Source organism: Megalobrama amblycephala, linkage group LG6 (assembly GCF_018812025.1).
Source record: "Megalobrama amblycephala isolate DHTTF-2021 linkage group LG6, ASM1881202v1, whole genome shotgun sequence".
Classification (NCBI taxonomy): Eukaryota; Metazoa; Chordata; class Actinopteri; order Cypriniformes; family Xenocyprididae; genus Megalobrama; species Megalobrama amblycephala.
In genome coordinates this window covers 20,997,734-21,014,909 of record NC_063049.1, presented here as the reverse complement: position 1 = coordinate 21,014,909, position 17,176 = coordinate 20,997,734, and the positions used below count along the sequence as shown (strand labels likewise).

The 17,176-nt window shown below is 36.5% G+C and overlaps 1 protein-coding gene across 4 annotated transcripts in view; it reads left to right on the top strand.

The window, feature by feature from the left end:
* The window catches only part of raph1a (Ras association (RalGDS/AF-6) and pleckstrin homology domains 1a), a 93,157-nt gene that overhangs the window by 12,942 nt on the left and 63,039 nt on the right, over positions 1-17,176 (top strand). For all 4 annotated transcript variants that reach the window (XM_048193315.1, XM_048193310.1, XM_048193311.1 and 1 more), the window contains exon 2: positions 15,676-15,732. The gene's annotated coding sequence lies outside the window, so the exon portion shown is untranslated. The remainder of the gene's footprint in view (positions 1-15,675; positions 15,733-17,176) is intronic.

Genomic DNA, 17,176 nt, shown 5'->3' with positions numbered 1-17,176 from the left:
TTAACCAATGACATATTTTGCAGACCATCTGGGCCGGTTTGCTCAGAACTCATTTTTTTGCATTCCACTGCGCTACTTTCTATTGTTTTTCTATGTAAACACATGCTAGATGGATGTGCTTGACCGCAACGCTTGCGTATTTGTAGTATCTCGTGCATGACACGGCGTTCTAAAAATGTGGTGCTCAAGTTAAAAGAAGCTGAACTTTTAAAAATGTGTCTCAATTGCTTGCATTCATTCATTCATTCATTCATTTTTTTCACTGATGATCATCTTAGATTTTTTTCCCCACAAAAACATGTGAACCAGACCTTAATCTGTGCTTCATTGCATTTAAAGGTGCCCAAGAATGCTTTTTCACAAGATGTAATATAAGTCTAAGGTGTCCCCTGAATGTGTCTGTGAAGTTTCAGCTCAAAATACCCCACAGATTTTTTTAAATAAATTTTTTTAACTGCCTATTTTGGGGCATCATTAACTATGCACTGATTTTTTTCAGCGCGTCGCCCCTTTAATTCGCGTGCTCCCTGCCACACGAGCTCTCGATTATATTACAGCACATTTACAAAGTTCACACAGCTAATATAACCCTCAAATGGATCTTTACAAGATGTTCGTCATGCATGCTGTATGCATGCTTCGAATTATGTGAGTAAAGTATTTATTTTGATGTTTATATTTGATTCTCTATGAGTTTGAGGCTATATACCAGGGGTCATCAACTATATTTGTCCAAGGGCCAGAATTTTTCACTGCAGACACTGTAAGGGCCAGATACTCGTAATATAAAATAAAATTTGAATTGTATCCTAATATGTTATTATTTGATATACTAATTCTAATTCCAAATTTATGTTATTTTTTACATATTACGTACTGCAGCAAGCCACCAGGGGGCGATAGCGATATTTTAGGCTTCATATTCGTGAGGCTGTCAAGCTGTCCATCACTGTCACGCAATTGTGCGAAAATCCCAGGCAAGGAAAATTTTGACATTTGTGAAAAAATGAGCACGTGAAACAATAAAAGATGTTCAATGAGAGAACGCGTTTATCGTCATTCTTGACTGAAGGCAGGCTATGGCACAAGCTACTTTTCAGAAGGCTTTTTTTTTTCGTTAGATTTAAAAATAAAAAACGGTTCTCATTCCCCCTTGAATAAGGCCGGCGACACACTGGCTGCGTGAGCGTCTCACCTGCGTGGCGTGTCCGTTTTTTTTTCGGCTCCCATATTTAACAGGTTGGAGTTTGCACACTGAGACGCGCGTCTCAGGCGCGCTCGAGCCACGCAGAAAACGCGTGCATGCTAGAAATAGAACCGACGCGTGTTCCAGCCCTATGGTTCCAGCAACGGGAGTGTTCTCTGGCTAGAGCGCAGAACAGTGGAGTTTGTATGGACCTAAGTGCATGTCTGAACTTGTGTTTTGTTGCTTTGACATTGTGTAAAATAGAATAATAGAAACAAAATGTATTAGCATTTTTACCCGTTATTATCAATTGATCTCGTTTTTAATTTAACTTAATTTCGTTTTTCTTTATTTAAATTTCGTTTTTTCTTTATTTAAATTTCGTTTTTCTTTATTTAAATTTCGTTTTTTCTTTATTTAAATTTCGTTTTTTCTTTATTTAAATTTCGTTTTTCTTTATTTAAATCTACCCTTACTGTGCCAATTTGTTAGTCAGAAAAATATTAGACTACCTTAAAAGTATTGCTTAATTTAACAGACCTGTGTGTGCGTTTTATATCACTAGTGCAGTGTCCGTTCTCGGAGCATAAGCCCTGCCCGCGTGAGGTGCGCCGCTTCCCGCTGTCTCGCGTGTCCATCTATATTGCACCAAATTCGACACTGCACTCCCTTGTGAAGTCGATTGGATGAACGGTTCTCGAAATAATATAAATGCAAACGGACATACAGACACAGATTCCTGCCTTTATTAGAGAGAAAAATATGTTCAGCCCCTCTCTCCGAAGCTTCGAATAGTCGATGTTCATCAAAAATGGTATTCGGACAAGCCCTAAACTTTTTCCTCTTACAAGGCTATTCCTGATTTCATTATTATTCTGGGGGCCGGATGGAAATCTCTGGCGGGCCGGATTTGGCCCGCGGGCCGCCAGTTGACGTTGCATGCTATATACTCTGTGGCTAGCGGCTAATGCTACACTGTTGGAGAGATTTATAAAGAATGAAGTTGTGTTTATGAATTATACAGACTGCAAGTGTTTAAAAATGAAAATAGCGACGGCTCTTGTCTCCGTGAATTCAGTAAGAAACGATGGTAACTTTAACCTCATTTAACAGTACATTAGCAACATGCTAACGAAACATTTAGAAAGACAATTTACAAATATCACTAAAAATATCATGTAATCATGGATCATGTCAGTTATTATTGCTCCATCTGCCATTTTCGCTGTTGTTCTTGCTTACCTAGTCTGTTGATTCACCTGTGCAGATCCAGGCGTTACTGGCTGCCCTTGTCTAATGCCTTTCATAATGTTGGGAACATGGGCTGGCATATGCAAATATTGGGGCGTACACCCCTACTGTTACGTAACAGTCGGTGTTATGTTGAGATTCGCCTGTTCCTCGGAGGTCTTTTAAACAAATGAGATTTACATAAGAAAGAGAAAGCAATGGAGTTTGAAACTCAATGTATGTCTTTTCCATGTACTGAACTCTTGTTATTTAACTATGCCAAGGTAAATTCAAATTTTGAATCTAGGGCACCTTTAAAGGTCCCGTTCTTCGTGATCCCATGTTTCAAACTTTAGTTAGTGTGTAATGTTGTTGTTAGAGTATAAATAAAATCTGTAAAATTTTAAAGCTCAAAGTTCAATGCCAAGCGAGATATTTTATTTAACAGAAGTCGCCTACATCGAACGGCCAGTTTGGACTACATCCCTCTACTTCCTTCTTTAATGACGTCACTAAAACAGTTTTTTGACTAACCTCCGCCCACAGGAATACACAAGAGTTGCGTTTGTAGAGTGTGTTTGTCGCCATGTCGTCGAAATACTATTTACAATAACACTGAGCGCGTGCATCTCCACGTTATGGTAAGAGGCGTGACTTTTCCGGGCAAGGTTCGCTAAGCTGCTGTCGAATCACAACACAGGAACCGCTGGCACAATCAGAACTCGTTACGTACTTCTGAAGGAGGGACTTCATAGAACAAGGAAGTCATCAGCCCGTTTTTATGACAGTGGAAACAGAGGTATACAGATAAGTAAATTATGTGAAAAATACTGTGTTTTTTTACACGCGAAACATGAACACATGTTGTATTGCACACTATAAACACAATCAAAGCTTCAAAAAACCCCACGAAAAACGGGACCTTTAAGAAATCCAAACCTCTTCAATATAATTGATGTTACCCTTTTATTCAAGAATTGAAGGTAATGCAAGTTTGGCTTGACTTTGGCTTCCCTCGCTGGCTCCCTGCAGATTGTCTGGCTGTTGTCGTGTTTATTTCTGCAGTGTGATAGATTGGTGTAATACATATTGAGTAAAAATGTCCAGAGCTTATCATCGTTATTGCCATAACATTTATCGCGATCTTGATATATCATTTATTGCCCAGCCCTAGGTGCAAATATACAAGACCTCCATCAAGACAAATGAGCTACTGGTTCCTCACAGCCCAACCTTCACTTTACAACGCTTTCAATGATGTTGAACAAAACAATTATATATATGTATATATATTAAAATATAAATATCAAATATTTAAGAGAGATCTAGAAAAGTGTGTGTAAGGGCACGTTGAAATGCACTATTTTACGCTAATTTAATTTTTTATAATTCTTTTGCAACTCAAATGTGAACAGCAAAAAAACAAACAATCAAAAAAAAACTCTTGCCATCTCTTCATGGCTTGCTACTGTATGCCTGGGAATTTCAAGAGACAAAGTGCACATGAAGAGTAAATCATGTGTGTGATATTGAATCCTTGTAATGGATCTGATTCACCTGACTGGCCCTTTTAGATAAAACTCCTCTTGAGGGGGTTGTCCAAGTCATGCAACACTGTAGCATTGGTTATCCTGTTGTAGATCCCTAAATGTAATGATGAGAGTTCAATTTCAGTCACACAATGGATCCGCAAACCTAGTAATTTCCTGTAGTCAAAACTTAATGTGAGCTTGATGGCTGCACAATGAAAAGGTTCTTCTTTTATCCTCTATCACACCAAGTGATATGCCTGTGTAGGCATAATTTAGGGCATCACGGGTGTGTTCCCAATGCAAATTTTGAGTACATTTTAAAGCATGTAATTTTTGCAGATATAGCAATCCCAGAATGCAACAATGTACTCAAAATGCACTTTTAAGGAGTTCAAGATGGCATTGCGCCATTCTTCCTGTTGTCATATTTGGCTCAGCTGCTATACCCATGTCACCATTGAAACATTTCCACTATTGCGTGCTTCTTAATACTCAGCAATGGCATGTGTGTGTTCTGAAACAGATCGCTCTGACCCTCCAGTGGCGCCAACCGTGGTGCGCAGAAACTAATCAGCTCCTCTGCGATTAAACCCAGACATGCACATACACACACCATTGTGTGCATAAATGTGATAAAGACTGCTACTGTGGTGTGAAAGTAGAGATGGTTCATGGATTTGTGCTCCCTCCTCCTGGATATGGGATAGAATTTCAAAGCAGTTCATATGATGGTTCTTCAGCAGACTCCTGCCTAAGGCCTTCCCTCGTATGGAATAGCTTGTCATTGTGTTTTTCATGGCTATATTCATCAAGGTTTTTTTGTGTGTGTGTGTATGTTTGTGTGATGCTGGGGAAAAAGCAATATTAAAATTTTGTCCGATACCAATAAGCGGATCAAGTATTTTTTTTGTTAATGCTGGTAACCGATAAATAGCTGATGAAAAAAATAAATTATCAGTGTTTTAATGATTAATTTTAAGTGAGCGTTTGATACAGTGTTATTTTAGTATTATTTGTGTGCAATTATAGTATTTATTCATATTTTGAATAATCCTTTATATTTTTTTTATATATTCCCTATATATTTATATATTCCCTATATATTTTTTTTATTTTAATTTGTTAAAATTAATCATTTTGTTGTGCTTTAGTTTTTTTTAAATGTCTTAATTTCTTTTTTAAATGTTACTTGAATTTTTTCCTGTTTTAATTTGTATAATTTTAGTGCTTCAACTTATTTTATTTAAGTTACTTGCAATTAATTAATTAAGTTTTTCATCTGATATTTATATTTCATTTTATTTCAGATTTTTCAATTAACAAAAAACTATTTATAACCCTTAAATGCATACCTCGGGTCTTTAGTGACCCGGGACGTCATTCGCTACCCACCTCCTCTTTCATTTTTTAAAGTTAGACTTCAACCTTCTTGTGTACCTCAATCAATTCATTATAAAGAATATAACAAGAAAAAAATCATAAAACTATAAAAGAATGCCTATTTTTAAATTCATTTTTTGTAAAAATTGTATAGGGTCGCTAACGACCCGAGGTGTGTATCAGTGTACGTATATTTTTTCTGCACAACAATAATTGAATTTTAGATGACTGAATAAGTGTAATTCACCTTTATTCCATAAGGTGGCAATGTCTGATACACAACTATGAAGTGACGATTAATTCAGACAGAAAACGAAATAATAAGAGAAACATGAAATGGCTCAGCGATTTACTGCAGAGCAAGTACTGAACGCAATCAAATATGACTGTAACTGTTACTGGATGAATCTGATGAAGCTGTTAGCGATCTAAATATTGATTTTGAAGATGTTGAAAATTATATCGTATTGAGAATATGTTTGAGATCACGAATGGGCTCATATTCGTGACCTCAAACATAAAACTAGCCTATTATTTGCTGAATTTACTGGGAAATGAGCTCTAATGAGCACATTTATTTATTCAATATTAATTAATTATTCAATATTGACTGAAACGCCTAAATTTAAAAAAAAAAATCGAATGGGCGCTCTTAATAGAATTTGGTAAATTTTTATTATCTGCAGATCTGTTTGTGCATAGTTTAAATGTGGACATGTATGTAGATTACCTACTATGTAACCTAGCTGACTAAATCTGAGAGATGCTTTGGAATTATGCCTCACACCGCCATCCCATGTCTACCAGCAGATCCCACTGCACAGAGCTGCAGCATTTCCGGGAAAGGCCAATGGCCTGCAGAGAGATCGATATGGATGAGGTATCTTCTCATGCTTTCTCTCCCACCCAGAGGGAAAAATAGGAAGTGATCCCTGTTGGTTATGAGTCTTTACATTTCTGACATTTGAATTGAAACACTGAAACATTCTGCTGATGCCCATTGGAAACTCTTCCCGTCTGTACATGCTGGCTAGTTTCTCCATAACATCACTTCAACCTCCGGATATGGTTCTATTTTTGTATAGAAGGAAATGGCTGCAACCAATATTGTTCCTGCTTTGTGTTGTTTCTCCGCAGCTTCGTTTTAGCATACTTGTTGCCGTGTTTTCCGGCAATGATCTAATGTAGAAGTGATTGTCTTGTGTGTATCCTTATTGACTGATGTTATTTTCATCAGTGGCCACGCTAAAACAAAGCATACCCCGGTTTTGCTAACTCTCAGGGAAGGTGTGACTTTCTGTCTATGTGGCCCAGTTTAGGATACTCTCTGGGTAGAAAAGCCTGACATGTGGTCATGGGAGTTGGGCCACTCAAAGCATAGCTCTCCCATAAAAGACAAGCACACACAGAGGCTTTTGTGTGAGATTTGTTGGAGGTCGTAGTGGGTGGTAGTTGAGTCATATTTTTGTGTATGTTCATCTGTCACTGTGGCCAGAGAAATTTCGGAGTCTAGATGGACCACGTTCTTTCCTTTTTACTTTGTGTCTCACATATGCAACTAGAGCCATTTCACACTCTTTACAAGAGTCACATGGTCTCATAATGTGCTCCGTCGGTGGCTAATGTAAGATACTTGCTTATCTGTACCAGCAGGAGTAGCCACATTTAAAGTGCAATCCCATTTACTGTATTATTCAGCAAATTTTCACAGGTGAAATGTAGTTATTTCAATAGGAAACCATGCAATAATGCATTTTGTGTGAGGGCGAAACATTTCCCCACACTGATTTTGCACAGATGCACAGCATTGAGCAACAGAAATCTGCTTGGTTTGACAGTGACTTCTCTGTAAGCTGTGCTTCATACATCATTACACTACTGACAATAGACAATGGACCTTTTTAACTTGCAAAATTTTGTACAAATTTCGCTAATGTGACTACACCTTAAGTGTGAGGTTTTGTGAAGCAATTATGCTTCTGATTTTAATGGAAATTATTTAGATTATATAAAACCTTTTTTTTATTTTTTTTATTTATTTTTTTTTATATGTGGTGCATGCTTGTACAAAACTTGCTGTTGTAGACTTTGTTAGCATGGTGCCATGTGGTTTAGGGTATTCTAAGATGTTCTAAGATGAAGACACAAACCAATTGAAATGTATACTTAGAATCACCTGTAAGTTACTTTGGATTTCAGCATCAGCCAAATGCATGTTTATGTAAAAGTATTGTCTTTAGAGTGTTGCTGTGTGGTTGCTTGGGTGTTTGGGTGGTTGCTTATAGGCCCAAGTTAAAACCGTCATCCACCCTCGAGTCTCAAAGATATTCTGGTATCTAGATATGGTAAGTTTATGGGATATTTTTGCTTTTTTTTTCGGCCACCAGACAAAAAATGTACACTACTGTTTGTAAACATTTGGGTTCGGTAAGAGAGAAGTCTGTTTATGCTCACCAGTCACCAAGGCTGCATTGATCAAAAATACAGTAAAAACAGCAAATTTTGAAATATTACAATTTCAAATAACTATTTTCTATTTTATTGTTTTAAAATGTAGTTTATTCCTGTGATGGCAAAGCTGAATTTTCAACATCATTACTCCAGTCTTCAGTGTCACATGGTCCTTCAGAAATCATTTTAATATTCTGATTTGCTGCTCAAGAAACATTATTATCGATGTTGAAAAGAGTTGTTCTGCTTAATATTTTTGTAATATTTATTTTCGTTTAAAAAAATAGCAGTTTCAGGCTCCCAAAATGCCAGATCCGTCTGGATGAAACGCCGATACGAAACAAAATGTTTATGTATACAGCTAAACGCATCTCCGTGTGGACCTATTTAAGAATGTGCTTACATTTTAAAAAAAATATTTTATGACAGAATTCCTTAAAGGTGCCCTAGAATTAAAAATTGAATTTATATTGGCATAGTTAAATAACAAGAGTTCAGTACATGGAAATGACATACATTGAGTCTCAAACTCCATTGTTTCCTCCTTCTTATATAAATTTCATTTGTTAAAAAGACCTCCGAAGAACAGGCGAATCTCAACATAACACCGACTGTTACGTAACATTAATATGTACGCCCCCAATATTTGCATATGCCAGCCCATGTTCAAGGCATTACACAACAGCAAAACGTCTGGATCTGTGCACAGCTGAATCATCAGACTAGGTAAGCAAGCAAGGACAATAGCGAAAAATGGCAGATGGAGCAATAATAACTGACATGATTCATGATATCATGATATTTTTAGTGATATTTGTAAATTGTCTTTCTAAATGTTTCGTTAGCATGTTGCTAATGTACTGTTAAATGTGGTTAAAGTTACCATCGTTTCTTACTGTATTCACGGAGACAAGACTGTCGTTATTTTCATTATTAAACACTTGCAGTCTGTATAATTCATAAACACAACTTCATTCTCTATAAATCTCTCCAACAGTGTAGCATTAGCCGTTAGCCATGGAGCACAGCCTCAAATTCATTCAGAATCAAATGTAAACATCCAAATAAATACTATACTTATGCGATTAGACATGCTGCATGACGAACACTTTGTAAAGATCCATTTTGAGGGTTATATTAGCTGTGTGAACTTTGTTTATGCTGTTTAAGGCAAGCGCAAGCTCTTGGGGCGTGAAGCATGAAATTTAAAGGGGCCGCGTACCCCGAATCGGCGCATTTATAATGATCGGCAGTTAAAAAAAATTTATAAAAAAAAACTATGGGGTATTTTGAGCTGAAACTTCAGACACATTCAGGGGACACTTAAGACTTATATTACATCTTTTGAAAACATGTTCTTCGGCACCTTTAAGTACCGCCTAAAGCACTTAAAATGTTTACATTTTGTCTCATGGAAATTGTTTATGGGATTGCATACAATTCTATGTTTTAAAACATTACTTGATGAAATTCGATAGATTGTACACTGAAAAAACAGTGTATTGCCTACTATTTGCAGTACTCTATTTTCTCTCTTGTGAACTGCTTGAGTTCTAATTACCACCACTAGCTATGATGCTAAAGAGTGTTTTCTTGAATGGGTGATGGTAATTCTTCTTTGGGACTTCAGAGAGAGAGAGAAAGCATGTAGTGGCTTTCATCATTTAAACACCCATCAAAGCCATAGTATGGCCTCTGGTCCATTCCTTCTACGAGTCCTATTGACCTAGTAATGACTCTCGGTCTCCGCTGCATCCCTCCACACCACCAGCAGCTCACAGGCTCTGCCAGGTTAATTATTTCAATTCCAAACAGAGCCCTGGAGGTTGAAGAGACAGGTGACACACTAAAGCCCCTGGCGGTGCAGTCAGAGGCTGTCAGCAGCTCCCTCCGTTCCTCTTTTAATCTGTGTCTGTCCGGAGGGGGAGCGGAGCTTCCTCTTTACAGCTCTGACTTTGAAATGAGAGCTGTAGGGCCAGAGACGTGCACGCAGATACACACACATTAATACAACAAATACGCACAGCTGCCTGCTTCATCTGCAAAAGAAAAACGAAACAGGGAAGCATGACCTGCTGTAAGCTGCTGTGACTGTGTTTTTGTTTTATTTGTTTTAATTAAAACATTCATCTGTAGAATGTTGTTGTAGTGTTTTTACTCCATAATTACCAACCCAGATCTCATGAGAAAATTTTAAATTCTGTATGAATGCATGAAAATTGACCACAATTTGCCAAAATGTAAAACAATTATGAATTGTTGTGACTGGTGTGTTGGGTATTAAACGAATACTACTTTTAAAAAAATGTTTAAAATAATGCACAATTGCATGAGATGAAAACTCAGTAGTAGCCTAATAAAAGCAGTGTTATTTTACATGGAGCAGGTCGCATCGTGGGAGCAGTCATACTTATGTCAGATAGTTGAAATCAAGTCATTTCAATTAGGAATTTTGCATGAGGGCGAAAGATTTCCACACACCGATTTGTTGGCAATGTGAATTTGCAATGCTGACCAACAGAAAGCTTCTTGGTTTGAAAGAACACTTCTGTGTAAATTGTGCTTCATCAGGACACTATTGGCTGGCAAGTCAAAAATATGCTTTGTAAATAAATATATTGTAGCATTGTGCACAACACAATATTATAATAAAAGTAGTGCTGCACAATTAATTGTTAAAGGATCGCAATCTCAATTTAAACATGCAATCTCATTTCCTAAATGACAGCAATTTGTATGATCACAGCGAACGTTCAGATCTGCATTGGTGCGGCTGCTGATCCAGAGAGAGCAGTTGTATAGGTATGAAAAGCTGCTTTACAAACAAGTCTTTTCAATAGGGCTGCACGATATATCGCATGAGATTGTCACGCGCGTTTCGTCAGTAAAGCCGGTTCCCTGATTACCGCTAAATCGCCATCACCTGCTTTCAAATGGAGCGGCATTTAATAGACAGAACCGTAGATCACTGTGATCTCATGTGATATATCGTGCAGCCCTACTTTTCAACCATACGGTAGAGCTGCATGATTCTGGATAAAATGACAGTCAAGATTTTTTGGTTTCAAATAGAGACCATGATTCTCCCACGATTCTGAATATACAACCAAACAAAATAACATGTAATTTATTAGAGGTTCTGACAAAATATAAATTGCTGGCCTCTAATTGCTGGAAAATGTTTGAATGAATTATTTAAAAAATGGTTTTGAATGAATTCAATGACTCATTAATAAATACTTGTTTAATTATTGGATGAATCTGTTTTTGAATAAATTTTTTGAATGAATGATTCTATGATAAATACATTTAACAGTCAGTTGTTGCCATCTACTGGAATAAGATGCAACCATTATTTGATGTGCTAAGTTCGTTTCAAAAGGTAGTTTGCTCTATTTTGATCGCTATCGTAGACATCAGTGTTTATCTACTAACTTAAAACGTATATCTCAGTATTTCTGTGATAATTTGAATATTTGTAACACAGAAATAACTAATGTGTGGTTCAAAACTGCTCTCTCTGGCTCTGGCAGAACGAACACATATTTGAATGTTCCGGTATGATTTTGTCATTTAAAAGACGCGGGCGAATCATTGTCTTTAATAAAGTAAGATTGCGTGGGTGCTTGAATCGAGATTGCGATCTTTTTACGATTAATCGTGCAGCTCTACCATACAGTATCATTATTTCTGTTACAAATTTTCATATCACAGAAGCACTGGGATAAAATGTATAGTTTAGATATAGGCTAAACACTGATATCTACAGAAGCGATCAAAGGTAAATCACCTTTTGAATGTAACTTGGCATTTCAAATAACAATTGTATCAATTACATTGTTACGCCACCAGGTGGCGACAAGCGACTGTTAAAATATTTATTTGTCATTGAATCATTTATTCAAGAGATTTGTTCAAAAATGCTAGTTCATCCAGTAATGAAACAAGTGAGGTATTTATTAGGGCTGGGACAATACATAGATTCTCGATTCGAATCTAGAGAGATTCTGATATTTTCCTATGTATCGCAATTCTCTCTCGAATCAATTCTTAGCTTAGTTTTTAACAGCAGATGGCACTACATGCTTTAGAAACAGTCGTACTTTGCTTGTTTCCAGTTCCTTTACATGCATAACTTAAACCCAATATAATCATTCATAAAGTTAGAAAAGGTTGAAGCGAATTACAAGGATGTTCGCAGTGGGCTGTGTTTACATTAATCATAAAAGCATTCTGAGCCGAGGTGCAAGTATATTTAATCATTCACATGACTCAGCCGAACGCACGAGCGCTCTTCTTCATGAGCATTTGAGTGTGCAGTTAAAACCTAGCCTAGAGCGCCATCTGCTGTTAAAAACTAAGCTCAGAATCGTTTCAAGAGAGAACATATCCAGAATCATTGTATCGAGAATTGAGAATCGATGTATTGTCTCAGCCCTAGTATTAATGAGTGAGCCATTGAATCATTCATTAAAACTGATTTTTTTTATTTATTCAGATTCATAAAACATTTTAAATAGACAATTAACAGCAATTAACATTTGTCAGAAACTCTAGTAAATTGTTGCTTTGTTTAGTTGTATGTTCAGAATCGTGGGAGAATCGTGATCTATGTTTGAAACAAAAAAACAAAAAAAAAAAAAATCATGATTTTCACTTTATCCAGAATCGTGCAGCGCTACATTAAAGGTGCTAAAGAGGATGTTTTGTTTTATACATTTTTGCAATATTACTTGAAACTGTCTTTACTAACTGATAAAAGACTATTTATTAGGTGCACTGAAAGGAATAATATTAATATACATCATCTGTGCACGAGGTAGGGCCTTAAAAACATCAGCCAATCGTTTACACCATCATCGCGTAAACGATTGGCCCTCTGGCTTGTCAGTCACTGCCATGACGTTCCTTGTGAGAGACGAGCGCGGCTGCGCTCTCCAGTAACTTTCCACACTCCACAGGCGCCGCATGCAATGTTTTTGTCAGGAGACAGGAGTAACAACTGCAGATTATGAGTCCGACATGATGAATCCACTAACACGACACAGCGAATGCCGGTGGTAAAAACTCGTGTTCTAATACTCGTGCACGAGTTTTGGGAGGCGTTCCCTTGAAATGAGTTGTGAAGGAGGGGGGTTGTTCTTACGCACTCGCTCATTTCAAAAACTCATGGTTTCTCAGTCGACGAAAAGATCCTCTTTAGCACCTTTAAAGATGTGTTGTATAGCGTTACTCTTGTACTCACTGGAAAAATAGCTAGTTATGTCAAAAGCATGAGCATATCTTTCTCTTTTTCAGAATGAAACCAGCCTAAATGGCACAACATCCTTTCACTAGTGCGGTCGTGTGTAAATGGTGTGGCAGTATTAGGTCAGTGTGTGGTCACTGCTTGCGTTGATGCTGTATGACAGCTCAGTTGCTCCTCTCTGATGTCTTGCGGCACAACCCTGCATCCCTGTGCCATCATACCGGCAACCTACAACTGCGTACTGCAGCGCTGCGTTATGCATGGTGCTCTGCAGCTCTTGTCCTCCCAGCATCATCATATCTCTCTCTTGCTCACCTGTTAATCATTAGAAAAGGGAAGTGTATTAGTTTTCGTCTGCATGGACAGAAGGATGCGGGCCACCGGTGGAGGAGGTCACAGTGATAATCACTCTTTTGTTTCTCTTCCCATCAGTATGAATGAGATGTAACAAGCTCATAACATTAGGCTTTATGTGGCTTCCTGCCTCAGAGAGCTGATCCTTGAATTTGAATTGCAAATGGTTGTGATTTTCTTCACTGGGTGCTCAGAAAGTGTGTTTGTGAATTGGTGAGTGGTTTCGATTTGCTTAACTTGTGATTTGGTTTGTTTTTAAGGCATGTGTAATTATGTTTAGGGTTTATTTTTGGAAGATGAGTGAAGTTAACTGAGGCAGCTAGTCTTTTTTAGTACCACCAGCACAGTTGTCTAGTGAACAGCTGTGTAGCAGACATGAAGAAGGGTGTGTGAGAGTGTATCAAAGCATTTTAGCCCCACTCTCTATGTAAAAATAGCCTAACCCACTGACCCACACACACTACTACGCTTGACTGTTTATTTATAGTGTGGAGTGGTGTAGATTTGACTCAACTTCATGTAAGGCACTAAAGCTAATCTAATGGTAACAATTGCCTTTTAGGAAGGTTCTTGCACCATTAATGTGTTATTAGTATTTGATAATATTTATTCATTGGTATACCTTATAGGGAGTATGCAGGATTTTTTTAAACATATCTAAGGTGTTGTATACAGTCTGTGCCTTAGCTTCTCAGCCCTACTTACTGTAATTGGGTCGTTGACATGAAATGCCAAGCAATGACAGCAGTGTCCTGCAGTGTGAAATGCAATACTTCCTATATAACTTATATGTTCCTCTATATTTAAAGTGTCAAATAATGACATGCCACATTGAATTTTTTTATGCTTTTTGACAAAGTAAGCATTAGTCTACTCTACAATAAATCTTATTTATCTATTTATTTTGACATATTGGGTTATTTTTATTTATTTTTTATTATTCATTTAAATAGCTAAGTTATTTTCATCTTTGTTTTTGTAAATTAGTAAAAACGTTGGTCAAACTAATTATCATCCCTCTATCTAAAATGAATTTTTATAAAATTTTTGTAAAATTATTATACATTTAGTCTTGTGTTATTGCACGAAGTTAAAGGGGGAGATCACCCAAAAATGAAAATTTTCATTGTTTACTCACACATGACTTTCTTTCTTTATAGATAAACACAAACTAAGATTTGTAGGAAAATAATAACTCTGTGAATCCATTGAATGGCTATCGCTTGGTTGACGCTTGAAAAGCCATGTCTTTTTGAATGTCTTCTGAAGCAAAACAATACACTTAAGCCACGTGTCACAACGTCCCTCTCATGAACGCTCGTGTGAAAGTAGACCATAAGCATTGATTCATAGTTTAAAAAATTAAAACATTAGTATTTTGTGTATTTGTGTAATATTTGTGTTTATCTAAAGAAAGAAAGTCATGTGTGAGTTAACAATGAGATAATTTTCATTTTTGGGCGATCTCTCTCTTTAACATTGCACAATAAAACAAACTAAATGTATAATATTTTTACAAAAATGAGAAATATTTTGTTTAAAGCCATTTTAGATAGAGGGACAATAATTAGTCTTCGTTTGTGTTTATCTGAAGAAAGAAAGTCATATATATCGTGGATAGCATAAGGTTGATTAAACTATCCCTTTATTTGGGAGACTACAGTAAACATTTGTTCTATTAAAACTATTATATCTAAATCATTTGTCATCTTAAATATAATATTTCCCTTATACATACAGTGGAATACATAGGTTTACTTAAATCCTGATGTTGAAAACAGTTAATGACATGTTTGAAATCATTCCCATGTCAACATCATCTTCTTGCGGTCTCATAGACTTGGAGACTTTAAAGTGATCAATCAGTTGCTTTCAAATTACTTGAAATATTATTCTGTCAGAGCTTTTATCTTGGTACAAGAACTACTGTGCTTGCATTATATGTGCATTATGCATTAATTGAATCTTGGGGTTGTAATATTGAAGCATTTTCAGCTCAGGTCCTGTCATGACCACTAGCGCCATGTTGCATTAAACAACCTTTTTGCCAGTCCTTTGTGGTCATATCAGATTGCTTATTAATGTTGGCAGCATCAATCCTTCCCTTTGACTTTTCAATGTTGCCAGGACTGCATTGTCACGCCAGGTACAGCAGCCGCATAATGTATTCTTAACCTGCAGATCTGATGGTTAAAGTTGAATGGTTTGTAGTTCTCGTTTTGATCTAAATGAGGGCCATGGCAACTTTATAATTAATTAAGAATACAAATTAATTAGTCTTTTCTGTTTCACAGATTGATTGAGGACCTTTTCCCTTCAGAAATCAGCTTGGCACTGCCACAGAACCAAAGGTAAGCTTCTCATGCCAGCACTAAAAGCAGCTGACTGTTTAAATGATTTTGTTTGTTTGCCAAAATTCTTTTACAATTTATAAATGTGTGTAATGTTTAAATGTTACATATAATCCAGCTCAGGTGATGGACTGCTGTAAGGATGCACTATTAATCTGTGGTTATCAGAATAAAAAAATATATATAATAAAATAAATAAATAAATAAATATATATTAAATATATATATTATATTAATAAATATATATATATATATATATATATATATATATATATATATATATAATATTACTCAAATGAAAATCCATATTTTCATGCCGTTTTCCATGTTTCATCCCTGTTCATGCTGCCTAAATTTACAGCATTTTAAACTATTTTAGTTTGTGTTATATTTTTTTTTTTTTTTTTTAGAAATAAAAAAAATAAAACAGCCATCATGTTATCATAACTTTAAGATGCATGCATAATAACATCATTGATTTCCCTGAAAATCATAAACCATTACAATTTCATTTGATGGCATTAGTGGTGAAGAAATGACACACTTGATCTTTAACTTACATTTTCTTTTTGAATCAGAAGTACAACCCCATTTCCAGAAAAGTTGGGACATTTTATAATCTTTATAATCTTCCATAATCTTTTTATTTTGCCTGTATCCCAACTTTTTTGGAGAGTGTTACAGCCATCAAAATTTGTTTATATTTACAAAATACAATAGCGGTTATGTCGTTTTTTAAAAAATCCTGTTAATACTTTCCCCTTAAAAACATACTACCGCGTGTGTAGTCACGTGACTCCACCACGTCCAGTCAGTGGCATGGAAGTAACACGGAGATGAATTCAAACGCCGAGTCAGACGGCGCGCGAGCCCCGAAGTGAGATCACTTTCGCTTGCGTCCTCACAAAAGTTTGTGAATTGTATGTGTTTTGAGCCTTGCCAGTTTGAACATTCAAGCGATTTTAGACCGTCGGATGTGTATCATTATATTGAGCTACTGCGCTGATGCATTGTGGCACACGAAAACTCATACAATCAGTAGCTGCACAAAACGTGAAGATCACACACACAGAGAGGAGTGCAGAAACTCGTCAACGCTGTCCTGTGATTTATCACTAAAGTAGCTTAGAAACTCAAAAGTTATAGCATATATTTTTCTACTTATGAAGAAACTACTTACAACCCACAGCTTCACAATTAATAGAGAGACGTTATGAGTAATTCATACACACAGTCGCTCTTATTAAAGGCACAATATGTAATAATTCTGTCCGCTAGAGGTCACTAGAGGCCTATTCAAAACAAAGGCGTAGCTTGATGACGCCACGTTTTAGAGCAGAATCTTGGGACATGTGGTCTCCACCTCAACCGACGGTGCAAAAGAATAGGGATTGGAGTCGGGAAGAAATCATGTTCATGGATGCGATTATTAACGTTACTGTAG